Source organism: Chelonoidis abingdonii, chromosome 15 (genome assembly GCF_003597395.2).
Source record: "Chelonoidis abingdonii isolate Lonesome George chromosome 15, CheloAbing_2.0, whole genome shotgun sequence".
Lineage (NCBI taxonomy): Eukaryota > Metazoa > Chordata > Testudines > Testudinidae > Chelonoidis > Chelonoidis abingdonii.
In genome coordinates this window covers 50,881,976-50,908,226 of record NC_133783.1, presented here as the reverse complement: position 1 = coordinate 50,908,226, position 26,251 = coordinate 50,881,976, and positions in this window count along the sequence as shown.

Genomic DNA, 26,251 nt, shown 5'->3' with positions numbered 1-26,251 from the left:
GGGATAATCAAGGTTGGTACCTAGCACAAAGGACAACAAATTGCTGGTCATTGGAGTTGATAATAAGAGCCTGATTCTCGGCTATGTAAATCAGAGTAGCTGCATTAACCTGCTTTGCACAAGCTGAGGCTCTGGCCCTAAATGTGCACATGTGATGCAGTACACTAAAAAACCAGAGAATGATTCTTATTGTTTAAATGACGTGAACATGAAATTGACAGTTTATAGTAGGTGAGGAATGACATAGAATAACATGGATGTTTCAGAACAGCTGTGGGAAGATATCTTGGATACGGGTAACAGTGAGAGGTCCATAATTAGCTCCCTATTATGCCTGTGCAAAACGATTTCCACACTGTAAATTTCGATAGGAAAAAAACTAAGATCTTGGTGGACTTTCATTAAGAAGCAGCAAAGAGTCCTGTGGCACCTTATAGACTAATAGACATTTTGGAGCATGAGCTTTTGTGGGTGAATACTCACTTCATCGGATGCATGCATTCACCCATGAAAGCTCATGCTCCAAAACGTCTGTTAGTCTATAAGGTGCCACAGGACTCTTTGCTGCTTTTACAGATCCAGACTAACACGGCTACCCCTCTGATACTTTCATTAAGACTTGGCTAATTTGGTCATGGGTTGACATTTCCACAAATTCTGTCTGAAAACTTATATTTCCTTAAACCAAGAACTGCTGAAACTTCATCCTAGAGAAAATATTTTTAAAATATGCTTGCTCTGGATTATATGTTATGTTCACAGTAGAATATTGTTCCATGGCAGTTGCTTGTTTGTAAAAATTGCCATTTGTTTGCACGGAGAACAGGAAAAAAACTAGAAAAACTGTAAAATACGTGATCTCTTACCATACCATCTGTTTCCGAGATGGGCTTCTCAGTATGGAGCAGAGCTTAGAAATGACTGGCAGAGCATGACCCTTTGAACTCAATGGGAGTTTGTGTGTATAAAGATCCAAGACTGGGAACTACAGTATTGTGCCAAAATTTGCTCCAAATTTTATCTGTGGGTTCCACAGATGAGTCCTCTGCTCCATAAATCCATAAAATCAAGGCAGGATCCCATTGGGAGGGGCAAACTGTGAAAATAATGAATTGTGACCATCGCTAAAAGGCAGCAGGATATTTTATAGGGTACTCCCTGTTCTTCCATTCTTGGGGCAGGTGGAAGAACCAAGTGAAAAACTCTGAAGAGCCTATGAAGATGTTTATGACTCTCGCCTTTAGCGTAACAGTCTGCACACATAGGGCTAATTCTTGCCTATTCTAGAATGGCTACAAGAGGTGAGAGGGGAAGATGATGTAAGCAGTTGAGGAGGATTTTCCCTCAGTGCTCTGGAGAGTGATAGGAGAAATACTGAATCCCTCGACGGCGAGCACACCACGCCCCAGGGGGCATCTGCGGAGTTGGGGGCATGGCAGCCTCTCCCGCAGATGGCTACACTGTTAAGTGTGCAACACATGTTAGGCAGGGAGTAGGAACATGCAGCTACTTTTAAAGGGATTAGCAAAGTACACCACAGTCCCTGGCCATAGCCCCATCCTACTCCAAGGGAATCTTCCCCCGGGTGCCAGGATTTAAGGAGCCGAGGATTCAGCAGCCATTTACTTCTTCTCATCCCCAAAAGGATAAAGCAGGATTTGATCCTTTGAAGTTGTAGCGAGGGGGTGTTTTTAATATGAGCAGAGGAACAAGCTGGCTGAGTTTCATTGCAGAACTATGCTAGCAATACATCAAGATTACTGAAGCTTACTGTAAGGAAGTCAGTTTATAATTACTTTGCCATTGTCCTGTTGCTAATGTGCCACATTGGATTCTCCTGGGCTGTTTTTGAAAAGTCTCTTTGAGGAAGGGGGAGATAGCACCCATGCTTATGAAAAAGGCAAATTATACCCTGGAGCAACATCACTATACAACAGGAAAAGGCCAGTGCCCTCTCAGGAGATGTGGCCCCAAATGAAATGCAAGTAATTTCCTGACTAACCTGTGATTTCTATCTGGTTGTGGCTTCTGGCATATAACTGAATCTCAAGTCGTGCTATTTCTGTTTAGCAGGTCTCACATGTGCTTTCACTTTCATTTCCAATCTTTAATATAGAACAGCCTATTGCGGAGCCACAAAGGCAGTGGAAGGCCATAGATGTTGGATCTGCACCAGGAGTGCATCTTCAGGAGTAAGGCTGGCCTGTTTTTTAAGGGAAGCCATCCCTTTGTGAGGAAACCCATCCCCTTTCCCCAGCACACACCAGTATAGGCATGCATAGGAACCATGTAACTGGCAGGAAGGGGGGGGGGGGCGCGGTTTGTGTTCATTGTCTTCCTGCCTTTCCATGCTCCATAACTCTCTCTCCTTAGTCTTGCAGTCTCCTCACCCCTCTCCACAAAACCCAGTGGAGTTACAGACAGCCCTCAGGCTGGAATAACCTTTGTGTGTATTCCCATCAGGTGAGCAGATTGTCTGATTAGAAAATAGCTGGTGCTGAGTGGAGCTGCATCACTCACCTCTAAATGTGGGGGGTGGAGGGCTGCTTACTGAGTCCTGGTTCTTCTGCCCCACCGGCAGATTTAGCGGGCGAGAATCAGTCTGGTGATTGCCTCTGTTTCCCCTTTACCTCCCTCTGAGAGGCTTGAAGATGGGAGAAGCCATGTCCCTGGACCCTGCTGTCACACTGTCAGGAGTGGCTCACGACTGTGAGTGCCTACCTCAGGGCAGCCTGTCAGAAAAAAGGTGGATATCCCAAACTGGTGGTGCGTTCTATAATTAGATTTCACCAAGCCAATGACAAATGTAAACTCCTGGATCACTATCCCAGTCTCACCATGACATCACAGACAGTGCCCTTTGCCTCTTCAATCCATCCCCATTGCCACCCAGACAAACGGGACTTTGTGATAAAAGGTCACTTAAACCAAAAATCACACCACATCAGGTTGCTCCTATTCCCCAGAGACCAGTCACTTAGCCCAGATCAGTTGGAACCCTAAATCTTACAGCAAAGACAATGCTGGCAACCAATAGTAAACTCACTAAAATTTATTAGCTAAGAAAACGAAATAAGAGTTTTTGAGAGGTTAAAGCAGGCAAAATATATGCACGGGTGAGTCAGTTTTAAGTCCAAATAGTGGCAGTGAAAACTGACAGTTTCCCAAAAGTCTTTTCAGGGTACCCAGATTGTCTCTGGGGATCTTCGCTTTGCATCTAGTACACTTCCTGTAAGAGTCCAAACAATCTGGAAATGGAGGATCTTTTCTTGAATCCATACTTATAGCTTCTTCTCACAGAAAACAAGCTGACAGTGTCACTTCCCATGTGGGCTTTTCCTTTGCTGACGAAGAATGAGGATTGCATTTTGAGTCTTTGACCTCCAAACATCACACACAATGACCACTCGCTTTGAAGTTAGCACTTTTCTGTTAAAGTTCTTCACTTGCATTCCACAAGGCTTCTTTCTTGTTTGATGGATTATTTCGTTACAGGGGTATACACAATGTAAATGTTTGATTCTACATTATAACGGGATACAGGGTGGGTGGTATGTGTGACTGGGAAGGAGATAACATTGAATAGCACTCTGAATTAGGCTTAAATAGCCATTATGCAGCTGACACTGAAGATAAAATACCCTATTGGAATAAGGAACAGTGGTCTACAGAGCTTCATTGGGCCAGCAACTGCAGAAACTCTATATTAAAAATAACTCCTTAGTTATTTGTCCACAGCTTACTATACTGATTCTGCAATGTTTGGGTCAAGTTACTGTAGATACTATAGCATTTATTTACAAGAGGTACCTTCTGTCGAATAGATCTTTTGTCAGTGACCTGAAGAAGACCTTTGTGCAGCTCAATAGCTTGTCTCTTCCACCAACAGGAGTCGGTTCAATAAAAGATCCTATCCCGCCCACCTTGTCTCTGCCTATATTACAAACACCTCTTTATTGCTTTTGAATTAAAACAGACCAAATGGCTGATGATATTTTAAGTATTTATTCTGTCAACTGGTTTTGGTATGGCACCTGCTGAAAAACCTATGTTAATAAATGTATGGACATCTTATGGCTTTCCCCAGAATACAAGCTGATATTGAAAGAAATGTTACCATAGATGTGAAAACAAAGTGGTAGCTCTTCTGATATTATTTGATAACAATGGTGTTGAAAGACACAAGTTCAATTGGTTTTGCCTATTGAATTAAGACTTTAAGGGAATATATTTTCAAAACTGGTTTGAAATATCAAAGTAGTTGAGTAAATTCTTTACAGAGCTCAACTCAGAAACACACATAATATCAACCTTCCACCTTGTAGGACCTGGACTACACATGGTTTTTGTACCAGCATAACTATTTAAGTGTGATTTTTATTTTTTTAACAGAATAGTCATACCGAAACAGCTGCTCATGTGAATGCAGTTATACCAGCTTATAGGTGCCTTGCACTGATTTAGCTTATTCCCCCTCTCAGACAGGAATAAATTATACTGATATAAGCACATTTATAGTGTTCTAACTGCATCCACACTGGAGGGATTGTATCACTTCAACAATACTAGTATACTTAAAGTGACGCAAAATTTGTATGTAGACATGCCCTAGATATATGTGCTAAATTTAATGGGAAATCAGCATAGTGATCTATTGTCACATACATATAGGTATCAATGTTGGCAGCAAATCACATATATGCGGGATCAAGAATATAATTAATGTTAAAAAATCCCAAACCCAGTTGGCTTCACTAGTTCAACCAGTAAGGAGAATTTATACACTTATGAGTAGATATTCCATCCAGCGGAGGGAGGTGTTCAACACTGCGTGCAAAACTAAGCATCATCTGTCCACAATGAGGTTTTTTAACATACCAACTTTTGTGTTTGTCAGGTGGGTTCCCATTCCCTGAGTTTGAGTTTTGGGAAGAGACCGGCTTTATCAAAAAGCACAGGCTTATATCTGGATTTAGAACAATCATTGGTCAGAGGTGCTTGGATTGGAGGCAGACGGCTTCAGACCATCCATATTTTAGGTTCAAAACTCAAAGTGGAACAGAGCTAAAATTGCCAATTTCCTCCCCAGTTTCTGATTCAAACCATGTGAGAAACTACAAAGTTTAGCAAAGTTTCCACCCCAACCCACAAATGGACATAGGCTCACTTGAAACTCTTTCCAAACTTGCTCAATAGGTTCCCAAACATTTTAAAAAACCTGGGCAGGGCTTGAAAAATTTCACACAGCTGACTGACACATAAACCTGTTAATCCAAACATTCCCCCATTGATTTCTGTGGTGGACGTTCCCTAGATTTTTCTGCAATTGCCGAATTTCTGGTGCCAGGAGTTTTAGCAGGTTGTGGGACAATATGTTCTATGTTTTGTACAGAAGGAAAGACCAACTGGTATAAAGGAAAATATATTTTCTTAGTCCTTAGAATTAAACCTTAGCTTAAGTGAACTCCTTGTACCATGGTAATGCTGGCAAGAAGGATACAAGATGTTTCAGCTTTCCTGAATATTGCTTCTGAGGTAATGCCATAGCATTGTATTTATAAGATGCCCTGAACTGTCAGTTTCCTTGAAACACAATGTATTTAATACAAAGCCATTAAGCCTTGTAAAACTGTCAAAAATGTAAATGACACTTGTAATAAAATCTTGTCGTGTGACCAGCTTTAGCTAATCAGGGCTGATGACATCACTACAGTTGATCACTGCTGGTGCTATGTACATTTGGACAGTTTTACGACCTGCATGGATTTGTGTTATTAAAATTGTACAGTTTTGTAAAGAATTTGGGATTTAATAAAGCAGCAGAGAAACTACAAAAGGGACAATATTGCCCACTCAAAGTGAGTAAGATCAAAAAAAAGGCAAAACTGGGAGAGGTTCCCCTTCCCCAAATCTTACAGGGTACGAGTTGTTCATATAAAGCATTTTTATGTATTTATAGCTTGGCAAATATCTTGCATCTGTGAGACCATAAAACAAATTACAATGTATCCAATTGCTTCAAGGTGGCGAATTGTACTTAAACTTAATGATTTGTAGAGATTCTAAGAGAAAGAGTATTACCCGTTTAACTCTACTTGTTTGCAAATTGCTTATTAAAAAAGACATTAATGTGAGTTTTTAAAATAAGATTTAAAGGTTTAAATTGAGATTGCCACTGCTGCAGCCATCTTCTACCCAGCAGGGAAATACACCGTTTTATGTATTTTGAAAATATGCAGAACTGCTCCCAAGAGTACGCATACGTCAAGGGAAGAGAGATAAGGATACATACTCTCCCAATAATCTATAAATTCAACCTAATGGGGGCAGATATCAGAAAAATGTGTTGAATTGAAGGCAAATAAATCACACCTGGTTTCCTGGCATAAGCTGGCACTGTGTGCCTTATATTTCAGTCAAATTATTCCATTTGTTTCTAAAGATATTTTAATCCCTCATGACCTCAAACTTCCCATGAACCAGGGCCTGAACAAAAGGCCGCCCACTGTCTTTGCAGTAAATCTGTTGTCTCCCTTCTAGGCCCTCAACCTGGGATCATAGATCACTCCTGCACTGCATCTTGCTTCAATTTACTCAATTAACTTGAGTAAAGCACTTGTAAGTTTGCAGATGTTGCTTTATTATCAAGGCCTAAAATGTACAAGAGAGTTCAGGAGCCTGAGGTTATGGGAAGGTTGTGTTGATGGGGGAAGGGCAATAAAAAGTGCATGCTCCACAACTGTTTCCTCAAGCAGGGTGACGAGGTTGGGTATATTGATCCCCTACAAGTTTATTTAAACCTTAAGATGCATCTTGCCTTGTGGATTGGGGGAATGTCTGATGTTATCTGATGGAAGGAGAGGATATGAGGAATAGCTATTCACCTTGAGAAGAGATAATGCTGTGATTAACAGATGTTTAATTGAGCCATTCATCAAACGAAGAACCTGCCTAAAAGTCAGGAAGGCTAAGTAAATTATTTCCAACCCTGCAGGTGTTGGACTGGCAGCTCTATTACTCTTCTGGAAATGGGCTTTAGAAGATTTTTATATGGAAGATAATTTATTTCAATGAGGGATTCTATTGTGCTTTTATTTATTTAATATTCTTCAAGGCTTTGGGACCAGCCCTTCTTATTTTGAACACAAAAGTAAATTGTGGGGGTGCAGAGGGAAAGCAAGTTAATGTATGGTATTACATTGGTGCACTGTTTTCAGTTACCATACAGCCTAAGCGTCCACATTATGTTCACTTAGTAATTTCCATAACAGTCTCTGGGAATTGGGTGGAATGTAGGTGGAGTTACCCAGAAATCCTACAAAATAGATTGAATTTGTCAAGACACTTGAAGTATTGCTTCTCAAGGATACAACTTCATCGGAAGACATAAATGTGTCTCTTCTGATGGTATGATTAATGTTGTGTAAGCATTTCCATTATAAACAGAGATTACCTCAAACCACATTTGGATCATAGTTTCAAGCAAATTTGGGATTCTATTACCAATTTTCAAGAAATTCCCAAGCACGATGTAACTGAAGGGCAGATTGGGCCTGAAGCATTCATTCACAGCAGCAAAATATTTGCTATAAAATAAGATAACAATAAATAATAATAATAAATAAAATAAAATAAAATAAATATTAATAATAATAATAATAATAATAATAATAATAAAATACCAAGCTTTACCTGAACTCTGCAAGATGACACCATGATCTAGTGGCATTCCCTTGTAAATTTAGCATCAGTATAGTGTGTGCCTCGGGTGTCACAGAGGAAAACCAGTGGTAGGTCTGGACGTTGGGACCTCCGAAATAGGAGGAAATGCATTGGAGAGAATGATTAATTATTGCATATCTTCCTTTATTATTTGTGAGAGACAACGTGGGTAAGGTAATATCTTTTATTGGATCTACTTCTGTTGGTGAGAGAGACAAGCTTTCAGACTTTCATAGAACGTATTCAGGTCTGGGAAATGTACTCAGAGGGTAGGTCTACACTGCAATTAAAAACCCACTGACCCATGCCAGTTTGATTCAAACTCACAGGGTTCGGGCTAAAGTGCTGTTTAATTGCAGTGTAGAAATTCAGGCTTTGGATGAAGCCCCAGCTCTCAGACCCCTGTGAGTGGCGACGGTCCCAGATCTCAGGCTTCAGCCAAAGCCTGAACATTCACACCACAATTAAACAGCCCCTTGCTCTGAGCCCCACAACCCTGAATCAGCTGGCATAGGCCAGCCATGGGTGTCTATTGGCAGTGTAGACACACTCAGAGTGTCACAGTCAAATACAAAATGGAACAAATTGGTTAGCATAAAACATGTCCTTCCAGGGACCATTCAAAGAATCATAGTAGATATGGGTTGGAAGAGACCTCAGGAGGTCATCTAGTCCAACCCCCTGCTCAAAGCAGGACCAACCCCAACTAAATCATCCCAGCCAGGGCTTTGTCAAGCCGGGCCTTAAAAAACTCTAAGGACGGAGATTCCACCACTTCCCTAGATAACCCATTCCAGTGCTTTGCCACCCTCCTAGTGAAATAGTTTTTCCTAATATCCAACCTTGACTTCCCTCACTGCAACTTGCTTCTTTTAGACCATTGCTTCTTGTTCTGAAGTGCAGCCTAGCTCCACTGAGAACAGCCTAGCTCCATCCTCTTTGAAACTCCCCTTCAGATAGCTGAAGGGTGCTATCAAATCCGCCCTCACTCTTCTCTTCTGCAAACTAAATAAGCCCACTTCCCTCAGCCTCTCCTCATAAATCAAGTGCCCCAGTCCACTAATCATTTTTGTTGCCCTCTGCTGGACTATCTCCAATTTGTCCACATCCCTTCTGTAGTGGGGGGACAAAAACTGGACACAATACTCCAGATGTGGCCCCACCAGCGCCAAATAGAGGGGAAGAATCACTTCTCTCAATCTGCTGGCAATGTTCCTATTAATGTAGTCCAATATGCCATTAGCCTTCTTGGCAACAAGGGCACACTGTTGACTCATATCCAACTTCTCATCCACTGTAATCCCCAGGTCCTTTTCTGCAGAACTGCTGCTTAGCCAGTCGGTCCCCAGCCTGTGGCAGTGCATAAAATTCTTCAGTCTTAAGTGCAAGACTTTGCACTTGTTCTTGTCCTCATCAGATTTCTTTTAGCCCAATCCTCCAATTTGTGTAGGTCACTCTGGATCCTATCCCTACCCTCAAGAATATCTACCTCTCCCTGCAGCTTGGTGTCATCTGTGAACTTGCTGAGGGTGCAATCCATCCCATTAATGAAGATGTTGAACAAAACTGCCCCCTGGACAGACCCCTGGGGCACTCCACTTGATACTGGCTGCCAACTAGTCATCAAGCCATTGATCACTACCTGTTGAGCCAGATGACCTAACCAGCTTTCTATCCACCTTATAGTCCATTCATCCAATCCATACTTTTTTAACTTACTGGCAAGAATACTGTGGGAGTCCGTATCAACAGCTTTGCTAAAGTCAAGGTATATCACATCCACCACTTTTCCCTCATCCACAGAGCCAGTTATCTCATCATAGAAGGCAATCAGGTTGGTCAGGCATGACTTCCCCTGGCTGAATCCATGTTGACTGTTCCTGATCACCTTCCTCTCCTCCAAGTGTTTCAAAATGGATTCCTTGAGGACCTGCTCCATGATTTTGCCAGGGACTGAGGTGAGGCTGACCAGTCTGTAGTTCAAGGTGTAGTTCAAGATTCAAGGTGAAGTGGCCTGTTAACACCTCTGCAGTCATAGGACAGAAAGGAGACCTGAAGAAAAGATCTATATAAGCGCAAAAGCCTGGGCTTGTCTACACTTAGAGCGTTGCAGTGGCACAGCTGCACCAGTGCAGCTGCGCTGCCACAGTGCTTACTGAAGATGCTACCTACATCAACGGGAGAGCTTCTCTCATCGGTGTAGATACTCCATCTCCCCAAGAGGCAAGAGCTATGTTGAAGAGAGAAGCCCTCTTGTCGCCGTAGAGCTGCCTATATCAGGGGTTAGGTTAGTATAACTACGCCACAATGGGGTGTGGATTTTCCACCCGCATGAGCAACATAGTTATACTGACATAAGTTCCTAGTGTAGACCAAGCCTAAGGGCTGACCTACACTGGGGGGGAGTGGGGAGGCTCGATCTAAGATACGCAACTTCAGCTACGCTATTCACATAGCTGAAGTCAAAGTAACTTAGTTCTACTTACCTGGCCGTTCTCACAGTGGTGAGTTGACTCCCGTGGCTCCACCATCAACTCCGCTTACTCCTCCTGCTGAGGTGGAGTATGAGCATTGATTCAGGGATCAATTTATCACATCTAGATGAGATACAATAAATCAATCCCCGATAGACAGATTACTTCGAACCAATCCGCCGGGTAGTTTAGACATGGCCTAAGTCTCTCTCACCAACAGGAATTGGTCCAATAAAAGACATTACCGTGTGTCTCTAATATCCTGGCCTACAAGAACTCAGCATGCAACACGGCTTTTTTTATGACATTCAGCCCATACATCTGAAGTTGGTAAGATTAAAATTTTCATGTTTGCAAATCACCTTTCACAGACCCTGACTGGGGTTAGGTGGTTCGGAATATGTGGTCCTGTCTCATGGCATAGCAATACCATTGATTAGCTTATGTGTGGTACTGTACTCATAGCCAAGCAAATTATTAAGCATGTGAAGCTTGGCCCCAATCTTACAGTCTTTACTTAATCAAAACTCTCACTGACCTGCAGCAAAGCCTCCTTCTGCAGAGATCTGGATTCTATTATGAATTCAAGCCAAGTCCTTAGCCCTAAATTTTCCAGAGTTGTGTGAGGTTTTAAACCCACAGGCCCCATTAAATCCAATGGGACTCACATGGTGCCCATGCAACTGTGAACCTTTAGGGGTTAATATTATTTTAGTGAAATATTTTGTATGTGAAAAATCTCCTTCCAAGTCCCCTTTCTGCTTTTAACTTTCATAAGGGTCTTTAATTATTCTCTGAATATTTCATTACAATTTTTTTATTTATAACATGTTTTTTAAAATAGTGGTCTGTTTTGTTTCTAAATATAATGGAAGTTAATAAAATATATGCCAGGAGCTAAAAATATGATGAGCTGTAAGGCATTCTCCAGATTTTTTTTTTTTTCACAAAGAGAGAGAGAGAAGAAGTAGCTGGTCTATTATTCCACAGTCTGTACACATTCTCTTTGGAATAGATATTGTTTCTGGTCTATTTCCCCTCAATGTCTGACATGCAGCTAATTAATTCTCCCCCTTTCTAATTCTGCAGCTCACTTATTTGTGTGTTTGTTTAAAGAATACTTTCTGTGTCAGAAAATGGCTATGTTTAAAAAACGGAATACTGGCTGTTGGACTTGGTAGGAGAAGGTTCCTAATGCCCTTCCTTTTTTCTTTCATCCAGGGAATCTAGTCTGAATCTAGTTTGCTGAATTAAGACTGTTGCTAAGGGAATGTCAGCAACAAACCACAATTTGTGCTTTTACCACTATAGAACTTAAGTAAGAAGCAGAAGGTGAAAGTTTCTCCTTACTGCACTTGCAATTCTCAGGCAAAGCTTACAATTTTTTTTCTGCTCTCCCCCTCTCCCTCAAATCAAGCCAAATATATTTCTGCATAAATGGGCTGCTACTTGTGTGTGTATGTGGTGCGTGTGTATGTGTGTGTGTGGGGTTGGCGGGGGGGGGTCGCATAATTCATTATTTCCATGTATTTGAGTGACCATCCCATTTCTATGAAAACATTAGCAAATCCCAAATTTCATGAGTTTAGTATTAATAGTTATTAATCCAGAAGTTCATACTGGAAGTTCTTTGTTCCATAAATGGGATTTGTCATATAGTATTCTCCTGTCTATAAAGTTTCATTCATCCAGTCAGGGAGCAGAAATAATACCATGTGACTTAGATGAGCAAGCACACACCAAGGGATTCCCATTTACTTCAGTGACAGTTGGATCCTGCCCTTGATCTGTCAGATACAGACACACATTCCTGGGCCTTGAAACATGTTCATAGATTACATCCCAAAGCATTCATTGTTTCACTCCATTACCCACCATCATACTTTTTTTTCACCCTGCGCCTGGACTGAACTTCCTCTTTTAGTACACTAAGAATCCATACTCTAACCACTATTGATGTAACCCCCATATATATTGTCAATACCCTATTGGCAAATGCGTTATTAAATGGATGCTACTTTAAAGAGCATCACAAAACCAGGAAGTTTTATTGTGTCAGGAAAGGTCTCAGCAGGCTGAACTGGCTCTTCAAGACAGCTGCTTCTTCTTCTTCTTTTTAAGAGTTATCAGGTACTTAAAATGAATTTCCAGAAAATTATCTGTTTTTTGTTGTGAGTCATGATCCTGCCATGTTCTTTCTGGGGGGGAGAGGGGTGTCAATAGAAAAACTTTCTTTGAATTCACTGGGAGCTGGATTGTGCTCTGAATGCTGAAGCTAGGCTTTGATGCAGTGGTGGAAAGCAATTAGCATCACTTCCTTGATCTGGTATGTCAATGGGATGAGGCCCCTTGGCCACGTGTAGGACTTGCAGTGATGGACACTTTTGGGATTTGTCTGCCATAATAGATGACAGTGATGATATTCCACATCAGTCACAATGAGGACTACTTTTATTTTTTAGCAAAAGAATTTGAATAATATGCACGCAAATTGAACGAGTGACACAATTTTGAAGGCTAAAACCCTACAACCTTTAAGCAGTGATTTAAAAGCTAATTATTATGGATATAACCATTCAACATTCATTTCTTAATATTGTTCCCTCAAGAAATAATGATTTAGTCAACCAATTATTTTATCTCTTTCAGGGATACTTTCTTAATTGCAAAACAATCTAAAAATATAATCAGCATGCTAAATACATGTGCTATCTTGTTTAGAATGCCACGTTGGGGGAAGAATGCAATTAAACTGCCAAAATGTAATTGTTTGATATATTTAATTTAAAGTGGTTGATTCACATTTGCTTTTCATGTTTAGGAGTTAAAAAAACCACAGAAAGTTACTACCACAACTACTAGTTTAAATAAAGACGCTATAAAGCTTGGAGTATTGACAAAAACTGCTTCTGTCATGAGATACTGCTATCACAGCATGTCAGTATCGGAACATTTTGATTTTTACATCTCTAAGATACCTGCAGTTCTGAATTCACAGTTTTAGCACTTAGGGCTAGATTGTAACTTCAGGGACAGCTCTGGGGAAGGGCAAGTGAAAACTGCATAAGACCCACCCAAGTGGCCCATGGAGGCACCAGGCTTTAGATTCAACTCACTGAGTCACAATTTCTCCTCTGCTTCCTCCTTGTTCCTCGGGGTAGTAATATACTGTTGGACTATACCACAATTAAGTTCTGCTCACTTCACTCTGGCCAGCAAATACAGGGGGACTTGAACTGAGGCTTTCCCCATACACTACCCATCCTCCAGCCAATAACTGCCCATTTGGTCCAGGGAGGGGGGTCAACAGACCAGTATTCCCACTTAGTCCCACATACCTGGACCCAAGATCTTGACTCCCTCTCCTTTGGGAAAGCCTGTACTTCAAGTCCAAATCTGACTTCATTTCAGATTGAGTACTACAAATGACAGACCACTATGTTTCTAATTTTTTTTTAAATAGTTGCAAATATATCAGAAGGCACCTCTAGACCAGTGGTTCTCAACCTTTATGGGCACAGGACCCATTTGTAAATGTTTATGGCCTGTTGTGACCCAGTAAATAGTCTGGGGGTGGAGGCCATGGGGGGGGCGGTACTCACCCCACACTGGAGGCTCCTGCAGCTCCTGTGCTGTGCTGCTGGATGGGCTTGGCTCTCTGCTCCAGGCGTTGCAACCTGTGGGATTGTGGGGCTGCTCAAGTTTGGCCCCACCCCCCTGACTGAATCAAATTTGTGCGAGTGGAGTTGTGACCTGTCTCATGAGATTGCAATGCCACTCGCTCAAATTTGGTCCCGTCATCATGATGGTTGGGCCAAACCTGAGTGGTACTGCGACCCCCGGAGGTTGCAGTGCCTGGAGCATGGAGGCAAACCCAGCCAGCCCTGGGGACTGGAGCTACAGGAACTGCCACATGACTCTCTGAAACATTCTGGTGACCCAATTTTGGGTCATGACCCACGGGTTGAGAAACGCTGCTCTAGACCACTTAGGTATGCTTCCAACAAAAGCAGCCTATAGCGGACAACTGTTTTTATTTATGAATATGTATGCAAAAGTGACAACTGCCCTCTGGGCCAACACACTGGGATTGTACTGGAGACTTCCAAAGCTAAAGGCATGAGATGCAGCACAGAGGAGGACCTCTCTCACTCTCAAACATGCACACCTCTGTTCCCACCCACTCACCAGTGTGTTACACAAACATTGCCAATATGATGCAAAATGTGAAAACGCATGCTTCAATTTTAGACCAGCTCAGCTCGTAGGCTTTTTCCTCTTCTCTTAAATTTCATGTTCATTCAGTAATAGTGAACATTTCCTCTGCCGTAAACTGCTTCTTAGAAGCAGGATGAAACAAAGTTAAGGAAAAATGTTGGGTGAAATTCATCTGAGTGTAATGGTCCCATGTAACGTTCACAGAAGCTCTCAAGTCCCACTTAACCCCTGTGTTTGACGTCAAAAGTATTAGGATTAGGATTTACCTTTAGAGTTTAAGTGGTGGGATGGTCCTTTTGCAGACCTTCTGCACTGGGTAGAAGAGCAAACACAACCTAAGCTGATGTCCCTTCCTTGCATGTAGCAGTATTTGGAACTCCAAAATAAATAACACAAAAGACAAAAGAGAGACTCTCAATCTTTTTATACCCTGGTGGTAGCTAGCAGAACTCACCCAGCAGAAATTAAGCTGAATCTCAGTGCAGCATTTTAGAATCTGAAGCTACAGTGACTCAGTAGAAGAGTCCCAATTTCCAACAAAGAGGCATAGGGTCTGCTTTTCAGAGGTGCTATATGCCAGCAGTTCTCTCTGACTTCAGATAGAGTGATGAGTGCTCAGGACTTCTGTAAATCAGGTCCTAGAGTCTGCCACTTTGTTCCAAAGCTCCATTGTCTTTACACCTACAAGGTGCCTTTTACATGAGGCACATTATACATCATCAGCATGCACTACTTCAGTGCAGTCAACATACTCAATAGACATACATGCAGGGGAGACCCTCACCCACGCTGTAGCACTAGGACCCAGGTAATGAACTGCCTTTCCCCCAAGCACTGTGTCTCCTTTGGAGAAAACTGCAGAGAGGAGGCAGTCAGAGACTCCACCTGGTAGAAGCAGAAGCAGCCAGAGTAGGGACTTTTTGGATATTCAGAAAATTTTCTACAGCATTGATTGGATTTTCTCTGCCCTGTGTTGATTTGCTGTTTGCTCCAAACCTCTCCCACCCCTTCCCTTGTGATCTCTTCACTTCAGTTTCAGTCCAGCCCTGCACCGCATACCTTCTTCTCACCTGCCCCACTCACCCTCACCCCCTGCCCTTCCTTTCCTTTTTTCCATTTACTTATCCTCTCTTAAGTAACCCCCCCCAAAAGAAAAAAATATAATGAAACTACCTTGATATTTGCTGCCATCACATTGTTTCCAATGCTTGTGTGTTCTAACCCTTCCCCCACTACATGTCTGTCTGATCTATTTAGATTGTAAGTTCTTTTGGCAGAGACCATCCACTACTCTGTGTCTGTACAGTGCCTAACACAGTGAGACCCCATTCTTGATGGGTCCTTAGGCACTACCATAATAAATATGATTTATAAATAAAAATGTTAAGATTCAAGAGTGGTGGGTTCTATTCCAGGATCTAGAGGGGTGTGTTCTCTCATGGTGACAGACCCCTCCACCCCAAACATGTCCCCTCCTCACTAGACTGTTCCCCTCTTCTCATATCTCCCTCAGCTCCTGATCTTCCCCCATTTTCCACCCCCCCACACAAGTTGACTCCATCCCCACTCAGCTTCTTAGTCCTCTTCTTCAAATTAGGCCACTGCCTCCTTTTTCTCTGTGCCAGCAGGGTGAGCCACAGGAGAGACTCCCTGCTCTGATTTCCAGTGCCTGACAGCGCAATGGGTCTCTACAGCCAGAAGGAGCAATTGCAAGCAGAGGCCTGTTCAGCCCTTTAGCTCTGGTGTTCTGTGGGGATGGTGCTACCCAGTTTGATTCAGCACATAGTAGCTGTGAGGGGATGGATGGAATCTTTGGGGAACTTCATTGCCAAACTAGCAAGTCTCTACCAAGCATGAGCAAAAAGAGCTGTTCAGAGGTCTGTGTCCAAGCCTGAAGCAGCCATTGAGTATGGGAAATTTCAGCGCGAACGGTTAAAGCGTGGCTAAGTTATAAGTAACCGAAAACAGGATGTTATCTGAAGTGTTCACAACACTGCCAGCACTCCTCTAAGTAAAGCAATGAACACATACCATACCCCATCACAGATTGTGTGAAATCATTACTCTTCATAGGGCTTAGTTTAAGGGAAGGTTAAAACTAGATCAGGACCAGACCTAACATAATAGTTTAGTATTTGGCCTCAGGGACATGACAGAGTCCTTTAACTAAATTTTTTTTTTCGGCCCAGATTGCACTCTCCCAGAATAAAATAGCATGAGGCGGGCATAATGTCCAGGAAACTCAACAAACTTCACCGGATGGAGTTCCAGATGAATGCTTCCCTCAGGGGTTTCATTGGCAGTGGAGAGGGCAAAGGGTCTGGGGTCCAGGTCTGTGGAACCTAGGGAGCGGCAGAGAATAACAGCAACAGGCTGCCTTCTGCACTGCTTTCTGGGATCTCTTCCTACCTAATGTTCCTCTTCAAGGAAATTTCAAAATTAAAACAAAAACAAAACAAACCTTCATGGTTTTCACATAAAAATTTTCAAGCAAAAAATCCACCAAATCCCATGTCCCTTCCCCATGATATTGTTCCATTTTCAAACCACAAGGGTAAGTTCTCGCTTGAATTGGCAGCTGTTTGAATTCTCACCATTTGAATTTTCTAATCTACAATTCCAAAACATTAGCAGGGCTATGCTGTGCTCTGGACAGTCACGTTCAATGTACCATGACCCAGCAATGAGCCCATGCAAACAGCTCAACCTCCATGCAGCTTATTAAGTCTTCTGGTAGGACTCATCTACACAAGGGTGCAAGGTATGAGCAGCTGCCAACCAGAACATGGGTGCGATGTTACAGGCCTAATCCTGCAAATATTTATGTCCTAATTCACTCCTATTGACTTCAATGGAGCTGGATCAGAGCCTTAAGCATGAGTAAGTCCATTTACCTAAGCAACCCCCCCGCACACACACACACACAAACACAAACACACATCTCCCTTTTTATTGCAGTACCCATGTTAGTAAATTTACTGATGTGCTGAAAGTATTTGCAGGATCAGGTCTTGATTCTGCTTTTGAGCTTCATGCCAGATTTTGGTCCCATAATAAACTGATTGACTTAGAATTTATAAAATAAATAAAATAAAGTGTCTTTTTAGTAAAATATTCTCTTTGGGGGTTTCTACATATGGAAAGGTATTTCGGGTCTGTGCAGTGCAAGAACAGGAGCTGGAGTGAGTTAAGAGCAGTGCATTTTCTGGCTAAATATGTTTTGCCCAACAGCTCTTGGTAATAAATAGAGTTTCATTTAAATGCCTGGTATTTGGGTTTTATAGCTTAAATACATGCAGTGGGTGAGACTGTTGGAAAATGATGTGGCCTCTGCACCCATTCTAAAAGAACCTGATCCTGTGAGGTGCTGAGTCAGTGGGAGTGGAAGGTGCATAGCATCTTTCAGGAGTTGCTGAGCACCTCCCCAGGACTAAGTCCAGAGATAGCATCCCAAAGGACAGATACAAGGATATTAAAAAAAAGACTTTGATCAAAGAAATATTGCTTCTTTCCTCCTTTCACTGAGCAGATGTGCAACGTGTCTTGGGAAAGAAATAGAAAAATTCCAGAGTGATTTATTTCATGAACCTAGTTTTAACCTAGCTTATTGCATGCCTGATACGGAGATGTTGGTTATTAGTTTCTAGTTGAAAATGACCAGATAGAGACTTGTTCACTTCATCAATATAATACATTTATTGGTTGTCAGGGGAGTCACATCACACAGATATGTAAATCTGTCACTTTGCCTTAAAAGTGTATTTCTCTATTACAATATTGCTTGATGTATGTTTTAAGACGGTGGGAACTTTCAAATATTTTTATAAAAAACAAGATGGGGGGAAGATATGTCTAGTCAATCACAGGATTTAAGACATTAAAAGCAGATGCATCATTTATAAAAGGAGGATTTTATCAAATGCCATTGAAAATGAAAGAATCATATCTACCATATGTAGATAGTGGATTAAAGGAAGCTTCATCCCCAGCAAAAATTAACAAACATTTTTACTTGTGTTTAAAAGGGGAGCCAGTTACCAGCTGGCCACAAATTTTGAGATTTGCTGTGTCAAATCTGAAAGTGAATAGGCTCTTTGGTTACAAAAGATAAAAAATAAAAATAAAACAAATGGTATTACCGCAAACCCAGTAAAGTAACTCTAGCTTTTAAAAAATGTCTGGAGTGTGCTGGAAAAAAATAAGCTTTAATACATTCCATTATTTTCCATAAAATATCATTTTCTTGTTTATCAAAAAATGGCAAGAAAGTAGTTGATCTGCAGTCTGCCCACATGATATCAATTGCAGGATTGGGGCCTAAATTCTCTGCTGAATAAGCAGCATGTTACAGCCTGAATCCAAGGCCCACTGGAGTCAAACAGAAGGCATCTAAGGACAACAATGGGAGCTGGATTTGGCTGTTGGTAAGCTAGTCAATGATTTTTACTATCACTACAGCTAGAAAATAATGTTCTATGAGAACAATATGGTTTCATAGAATCACAGAAGATTAGGGTTGGACGAGACCTCAGGAGGTCATGTAGTCCAACCCGCTGCTCAAAGCAGGACCAACACCAACTAAATCATCCCATCAGTGCAGTTACTGTATTTCTGACAACCTAAATACAAATCCAAAGGAATTGCCAAGATAAACATGCAAAATGAAACCATCAATGAAGAGAAATTCCCATTGGCTTTCAACAGAACTCACACTTTGGGCCTAATCCTGCTGCAAGACCGCTACATGGGAAACTGCCATTGAAATCAATGAAGTTGTACACATGGAAGGCCTGCAGGAATGGGTGCCACGTCAGCCTGATGAAGGCACATCTTAATTTACCAGCTTGATGTCTTTGCTGGAAAAGATGTTGTCTGTACAGGGGAGAACATGTTAATTAGCTCATATGTAATCAATTTAAAGCAACAAGAACAGGTGGGCATGATAGGGAAATTATAAAGCATGTCAGAAACAGAATGGAGATAGGGACATTGTGAGCTACACAATGAAGAGCTAGATTTTTGACCTCACATGTTCTGGAGTCTTCTGCTCTACGATTTTGGTTCATCCCATTTAAAAGATTGGAGACAGATGAAAAACGTAGGTCTGAATGTCAAACTCTTCCCCCGTAAAAAAAATATAGGAGTTTCAGATCCAGATCTCTGGTTCTGGGTCATCTTCGCTGAATACCCTCACTAGCACTGTAATACATGCAAGCCTTCAGTGCATCAGGCTACACTATAAAGTCTACATGATAATAATCGACCCTATTGTAAAATATAGTTCATTATAATGAAAATAGAATGGCAGGATGAACTGATTTCAACCCAAGCTCAGTTAAACTGACATCCAACTTGCACAGACAACTACTTGAGCTCGATATCACTTCACTGTAAAGGGTGTGTCTCTTCAGGGAGAAAGATACCAAGATAATTACCATTGTGACATGCAATCGTAAAAATGATTTGCTAACTTTGTCATGCTAGGTGAAATGTGCACTGAATTAAAAGATAAATAATGGCTAATGTTTAAGATTTAAATAACCCTAAGAAAACTTTTAGTATGTAAGATTGTGTATAATACTTCACGAGCTAGTTCTCATAGGGGGTATGGCAGGAGTTTCGGATGGCCACATTATTCAGAAGTGTTAAAGTCATGAGTGAGTTATGCAGATTATCTAAACTGAGCATTAATAAAACCTTTATGGCACATCATTCATTTATGTATATTGTGGGTGCCACATTTGTTGCAGAAAACCTATTTTATATATTTTTTAGATTTGAAAATAATTAATGGGACTGTTTTTTATATCCTTCCAAATGTAAAGCCAGGTGCCTCAGTTACCATGAGTCTGAAGGTTCAGGGCTCAGAGGGAGCCCTTAAAAGCTTCTATAAATGATCTAAAATAGCTATTCTAGACCATAAAACATCACATGAATCAAGTCTAGTGTGTACACCATCGGACACCTGGGAATCTCCCCTCACCTGTAAGACATAAAGGAGGTACAAAAGAGCACTTAAAAGTCAAAAAATAGTAAATTTAAGGCGGCTGTTGCAACATTAATTTGCCCCCTTTGTATATATGCATTATGATACCATCTTTAATTACCTACTATTTTTTCCCAATGTGCTGCAGACATGAATCAGGATTGTGGAGTGAACTACTCTTAATTCAGGTCTTTCCTAACTTTTGAATGCTTGACTTTGCAATTAATTTTTAATGTAGGTTTATTTGAATGCAATTTTCTCTTAGTTTAAAAAATATAATTGAAAAAACAAAAATGTTCAAATGGGGAACCATGTAGATCCCCCACGTGGGCTACTGGCAGGGGTTGGGATCATTAGAACCACGTCACAGTTTTCTAACACTTGAGCTAATGGATTAATTGGCAGAAGCAGAAGGCTGTTATCTTCTATGAAGACCTGTCACTAGAGGGAGACAGAGACACACAGTTTGTCTGTGGGTTTCTCAGCTAGACAGAACTGAGTTTGAGACTCAGGAATAATGGGCTCAATCCCAGGTCCGAGGGGAGTATATTCTATCAGTAACAGATGCTTCAGCCCATCCCCCCCAGCCTCTCTCACTTTTGCTTTCTGCACGTCTCCCCATTCCCCAGGTCTTGCCCTGTGTCTCACTCCTGCTATTCTCCCTGGCTTCTGCCTGATTCCTGCCCCGTTCTGCCTCTCCCTCCTCCCTTCCCACCACCACTGCTATCCGCTCTCATACTTTTTCTTTCTTCTTCTCCTCATCTTACCCCCATCCCTCCGTTTCCTTTATTGGAAGGGAATTAAATGCAAGTGTTTCATAGTCACACTTGTACTTTAATATGCCGGCGTCTACATTGTTAAATGTCCACAGTGTCCACAGTAGAAATGCACCATATTTGCAATGCGGCTGAGCTAACTGCCACAGTACTTTCATTTTCTGAATAACTTGGCTTTGCCTGTTTAATTTCTTATTCTTAATGTGGAATCATAAGTGTTTGCATTTAATACTCACACACACTTGCATGTACAAAAGAGTAGTAGTCAAAAGGAAATACTATAACATGCTTTTAGTACTCGTAGCTCTTTATTAATGCCACATGTGCTGTTGTAAGGTTAAGTTATTAAGTGATATACAATAATTGTCTCTGCTCTAAAGTGGACATTTCATTTATCATGACCACATTTTAAGAAATATCTCAATAGGCCACTTCCCTTTTTCCTTTCTTTAATGTAACGATACCTAAAAAGTCCTGATCAGGAATTAAATACAATTACCTTTGGAATTGCGAGAGTAAATGTGAGGTTGTCTGAGCTTCAGAAGTTAATATATATATTTTACCATGCTATCATCTTCTCAACAGCTGAGTTAATTTTACTGTATTTGTGCACTTGTTGGAAATGCTTACATGAAGGCTTACAATGACCTGTTTCGTTTGCAGGAGAAAATTATGTCATTTGCAAGCAAGGTTTCAGCTGTGATATTTTATAATTGTTTAGATGAAAACCTGATAATCCTCTATTCCTTCACATAAACTGCAATCCATCTTTAAAACTGTGATAATTCATAAAACCTGCAGCTTAATAAACTAACAAACCCCAGGCCTATGTTATTTTAAGGGAAGTCAATCTTTGATCAGTCAAGCTGAAATGGGTCTGATAAGTGGAGGCCTTACTGGCAGGGAGCAGCACTCCAGTTTGTTATTGCTGTTTGCTCATCATCCTCAAGTGCAAAATAAGCAGAAGTCTTTCTGAGCTTCTTATCGCTTTTCACTTTCTTCTCTAGATCTCTGTCACTTTAATCCAGCATGTCTGCTGCTGGTTAACAAGGAAATCCTATGTCAATTATCGCCAACAACTTCCTGCTGTGAAGCTGTGGGGAATCAAAGCTTTTGAGAGCCTTTTCACACCAGAGAGTGGTGCAGGGCCTAATTAAATGGCCCTCTTATCCTGCAGCCTACTGGTGGCCAAATGATAGATAGCTAATGAATGATAACCTATTTTTTCCAAGAACAGTTTTGATTCTTATGGTCAGCTGGGGCCTTGATTCTGCCAAATTTAGTGGATCATCGTTTGTGGTTATGAGTGAGGGAGACTATCAAAAGGTAAAACTTGGGAAGATATGCACCTCCTCAGTTCATTGTACACAGAGCTTAGATTATATAAATATATGTTGCATATTAGGAAGAATATTTCTTATAAATTGCTTTTCTGAAAACCTCTTTTCTCAATATGAATTGCTTTGGTGACTCATATATATGTGTGTGCTGCAAAATTATCCTATAAATCCCTCATAAATGCTTTCTCTATGACTAATATTTTTATAGAATCACAGAATAAGGTATCTACCATCACTCATGCACAGCTGTCTCAATCTGCTTCCCCCCACTCTAAAATCACTATAACAAACAGCTGAGCTCCTGCCTGAAAAAAACCATCACTCCTGCTTCTGCCTGAGAGAAACTAGCCTTGTATTGAAGCTGTGTACAAAAGATATACAAATCTAAACGTCTTCTCTGTTTTTCAGTTTATTTAGGGTCTCCAGCTAAACTACTTTCGCTCCTGCAATGGTGCTGTTTTGAAATTGATCACAGATGTCACTGTGTAAGGGCCTGATTCTGGGAACACCCTCAAGGCCAACGGAAGGTGTGGGCCCTTAGCTCTTTACAGGATCAGGCCCTGTGAAAGGTTGTGTAGCATGACACCAGTTGACTAAGAACAAAACAATCTAAAGAATATATAAAACACAAGCGAGGACAATAAGATACTTGCATTTACCCTGACTGGTAGTTTTGAGAGTTCTATAGTAAACGCATATGTACAAGGCGACAGAGTTAAAGGTGCCATGGGAGCCCTAACTCTGAATTTCCTGACTTTTATGGTTTTCCATTACAACTTTAATGTTCCATTACCATAGCTTTTGTAGTTAATTTCCTTGGGGAAGTTTTTTGTTGTTGTTTTTTTTTTAAAAAAAAGAAATTATAAAAAGGAAAAAAGAACGAAGGCCTCCCCCTAAGCCCCCAGCTACTTTAAAAGGACTCAGTAGGACTTCCTCCCTGAGAGGAGCAAAATCCAAAATGCCAGCCACAAGTACACAGACCTGCTTTCAAATCTTTAAAAGTTTAGGGTCCAATCCTGCCTCGTCCATACACTGATTTTTTGTGCAAGCCAATGGCAGGGTCAGTCACAGCTTTAAAGAAGTTCATCAAAGTCAGTATGCATATGCATTTGAAAACAAAGCTTGCAAGCATTTAAAATGTCACCTTGCTGTGATAGTATGATGGTATTATGGAAATATTAAATAGCCTTCCTTCACTTCACTACATTTATTATTTGTTTTCAGTTATATCCACACTGTGCTAGGTACTTTCCAGACACCTCAAAATGGGCAGTCTGTGTTCCCAGGGGCTCACAACCCAAGGGCAGACAGACAAGCGGATGGAAATTATGGGAGAGGGATGCAACAACAGGCTATTCATATAAAAGACAATTTGATCCACTCTAGGTAGTGTGGCAGAATGCAATTGATGATCTCAAAAATGAAATGCTCAGTGAGATTTTGAGCTGCACAGGTACAAACCATCATTTCTGCATTAACTATCTCATCACTGTAATTTTAAAGGAGCCCAGTGCTCAATCTTGACTCTAAATATCCTGAGCCATTCGAGGTGGTGAATGAAACGCAGCTAGCTGTTTGCTAAAGACATTCTGCTGATGCAGGTTATAATGATGAAGGGCAGCTGAGAGGCAGAGCAGTACAAAGTTTAGCATGTTCAGATTGCACTCTATGGTTCCTCTGAATAGGAGCAACTGCAGCTCACACATAAGAGTCCTGAGCATGCCCCTACAGAGTACCAACACATCGCACATTAATAAGTGCTTTCAGTATTGCCAACCCCAAGCGCTCAAAAATGATAAGTCAGGCTATCCAAAATTATGAGCTTGGCTGATAAATCATGAGATGTTTAAAAATAATAAATTCTGGATTCTATTTATTTGCCCATCTGGAGTCTTTAAATATCAAATTTTCAAGATTTTCTCTGCAGCCAGAAGGGCTAGAAAGTTGCTTTTTATGTTTCAATAAAAGTCAAGAGTCTCATAGATCACATGACTCCAGGAGCTGAGGATTTAAGAATAAACACCTGGAAGAGACTTGTGATAAAAATATGAGGCTAGGACAGCACTGGTTGGTCCTTTGAGTAGTAGGTGGCAAAATTGCACTGAGGGCATAGCAGAGAATGTCTTTTTCTGACTTTGCCCCAGGCCATCAAAACAGCACAGGGCAGGGTTGGGTCCACTGTAATTTTCCCAGATTAGAGATTACTCATTTGGGCCCTGGTCCTGTGCCCCTGAAGTCGATTTTTGCCTTTGACTGCAATGGGAGCAGAAACAGGCCCTGATTCAGCACAGCACTTCAGCAGATGCATAACGTTAAACATGCGAATAGCCCCACTGACTCCAAGAGAAACTACTCATCCATGTACACACAAGTGAAAAGGCTTAAGATCTTTTCTGCAATGGGACCTGTGGCACCTGACTTTTGTAAAGGGACCACTGAGTGCAACAAAAATAAGTCTACTTGCAGGACTACAGGCTCGTTGTTTACTTAATTGCATCACAAGAATGTGTGTGGGAGGATGGGGGTGGGGAGACTCCCACTGACTAAACAGGACATAAGTAGGTGTGGGGTGGAACATGGTCCCATCCCATAAAAGTCTGGGTAACCCAGTTAATCCTGTCTCCCTATCATAACTACACTGATGCAATGAAATCCTGCAGGATCTCCATTCTTATTGAAGTTGGCAGACTTGAACAGCCCCCGCACCTGCCAGGATTAAGCGCTGATTTGCTAACTTCAGTTCTATAAAACAAAGCCTTTTCCAAACTGTAGTCTGAGTACCAATAAAGAAACTAACAAATATGTAAATAGTTTGAAAATGGCTGAGTTATTTAACTTCTTTTAGTGGGTTTGCATTTTTAAAAGTGGCCAAACCACATTTTTTTCCAAACTGGGGTGAAAAAATAATCTACTATTTAGGCTATTTATGCACAGTTTCAGCCACGAAAGAAGTGATTTCATTAAATTACAGAAATAGCACTTTAACCTTAGCTATTAGTAGAAGTAGTGGACATTGCTTTCTATCATTTATTTGACAATGATGTTAAAAGGAAGTAGATTTCAAATGATTGTTCTTTACCTCCTCCCATACACCACCTTCCTTATGTTTAAGTGCCAAATATATTTAGAATTTAAAATCCTATTTTGCTTGGGGTTACACCAGTATAAATCTGGATTTACACTAATTTAGCAGAAAGCAGAACTTGGTCGATAGGTCCTGAAGTTTTAAACATATTTATACCAAAATCACATAAACTATAGTTCCATCTCTCATACAGAGGCTTGCACTGTCTCTGTATTGGATCAAATGTCCTCAAACACTTTATCATCATTCAATGATGGTTTTTTATTATTTTGTGCTGAGTCTAACCCTTTCCCTTATTAAATGATAATCAGGCCTGATCCTTAATCCTCACTGAATCAGGATCTGGTCCAAAGTTAGTAGTAGGATCACCAATGCATTTTTTTAAATTCTAGTCTGCTCCTCAGATGAAAGCTGGGAATATTTGCTTCTATTCACACCATCCATTAAACAACGAATATGATTTCAGTTAAGATTTCCTATATGTCTGTACAAAAGAAAGAGTGAAAATAAAAAACAAAACGAATAAGGATTTAAAAACAAAAGCATATGTACCGAGGAGCAACACACCAGGCAAAACATGGACTGTTAAACAGATGAATCCACTGAAACGTAAAATATTCCACAAAGTTTTGGCATCATGCAATGCTACA